Genomic DNA, 1896 nt, shown 5'->3' on the forward strand with positions numbered 1-1896 from the left:
TGAACCAGCTCAATGAATTGGAGGAGAAACGGCTAGCTTCTATCTAGCAAACAAAGATTATCCAACAGCAGAGAACTAAGTGGCATGACAGGTTCATCAAGAAGAAGAAGTTCCAGAAAGGAGATTGGGCTCTCTTATATGACTCAAGATTCAAGGACTTCAAGGGTAAGCTCTGCACCAGATGGCTAGGTCCCTATGAGGTAGATGCAGTATTTGACAATGGGACTGTAAATTTGGTTACCATTGACAGTGTGATGACACCATTGCTTGCAAATGGGCATCGTCTTCGGTTATATCATAAACCTGCTTCAAGGGATTCATTTGTCAACATTGTCATAAATTCGGATCTCCATATTACAGGAACAGGGGAAAACCCCCCTGTGCTGCCAAAATTCTAGTTTTTCAATAAGTGTAACAACTGAAAACCAATCATTGTTGGTGGCTGTTACATCATCCTCAATAAAAAAAGAAAAAAAAAATCACATAATAAAAAAATTTGGCTATGAAAACCTTTTCCGGGCACAGACTGACAAATTTTGTAGCAGTTGAAAACCACTCCGTGGCGGTTGTTACACACTCTGTAACAACAATTGTTATTTCAAGGCATACTCTACAATGATTTTGTTACACGACCTTTCTTTTTCTTTTTTTTTATCTTTTGTAAAAATTAATATTATATAACAGTCGTCTTGGTTGTTACATTTGTAACAACCGATGACTTCTAGAGATAATTTGAGTAAATTATTTATTGTAACATACATCATGCATCATCGTGGTTCGGAAAGTAGTTTCCTTGACGGCCATAATTAATTTCACGCGCCTTGCCACCAATGTCTTCTCCCCACGTCACACCAGGTACGTTATACAAAGGTAATATCGTTATCTGCTTTTATTCAGTAATTATGGAAATTTAATGTGATATCCCTTTTGACAGTCGAGGTCGGCTGTCACATTTATGTCAGGGCGGGTGAATTATATGGTGACATGACCTTTGCATGACCTGTGAGTATTTAAAAGCCGCAACCAAAGCATGATGATCTGGTAATCATTGTCACTTAATGATCGATCATGCCAAAAAAAGGAAATTGTACCTTCGGCTAGACCTCCCATAACCTAGCATTAATAAGGAAACATTACTGTGTAGTACGAATCACGATCAAAAATCTTAATTTGAAATTCTCTCCTATGTCACCTTACCATTTACCCCCTACTGGAGCATTGCATCCCCATTCAGAGTGCGCAGAGAAGTGGAGAAGAAAAGTTGCAAGTCTGAAACAGCTGAGTAGTGTGTCGATTGCTCTAGAACTTCTAAAGGAGGGAAAAAGAAAGGAGAACAACATTGAATTTGTGTAGCGATGGGTGGAGCAGAAATTCGACATGAACCAAGGTCAATAGAGGCTTTGGAGAACTGCCCCGAAGCATGTCAAATTTTTAAAGACGCAGGTTGGTTTGAGTTTTTCCAGAGGCTGGAAGGATCATACAGGGGAATTGCCATGGAGTTCGTGAATAATTTAGAGAGGAATCAGATGGAGGTCATGGGATTAAAGATGGAGGTTATAGAAAGGGTAATTTCCCAAGTGATGGCATTACCAATAGAAGGAAAAAGGTGGTTTAACAGGAAAGTGAATGACCCCTCCTTGAAGGAGGATTTTCTCTAAGGGGAGGAAAAACTGGTGAAGAAGGGAAGGGGGATTGACAAGTTGTCACTTCCCCAACCATGGGAAAATGTCACCCTTTACCTCATCAAGTATATCACCAGTGAGGGAAGGGAAAAAATCGTATTCAATTACTACTTTCCATTGCTAAACCACCTTCGGCATCAACGATTGATAAATCTTCCCTACTTTTTGCTGGAAAACATCAAGCATATGGCCGCGGCCATAAAAACAGTTGACA

This window comes from Pinus tabuliformis, chromosome 9 (genome assembly GCF_031772625.1).
Source record: "Pinus tabuliformis cultivar Carrire ecotype Pingquan chromosome 9, CPIR1, whole genome shotgun sequence".
Taxonomy (NCBI): Eukaryota; Viridiplantae; Streptophyta; class Pinopsida; order Pinales; family Pinaceae; genus Pinus; species Pinus tabuliformis.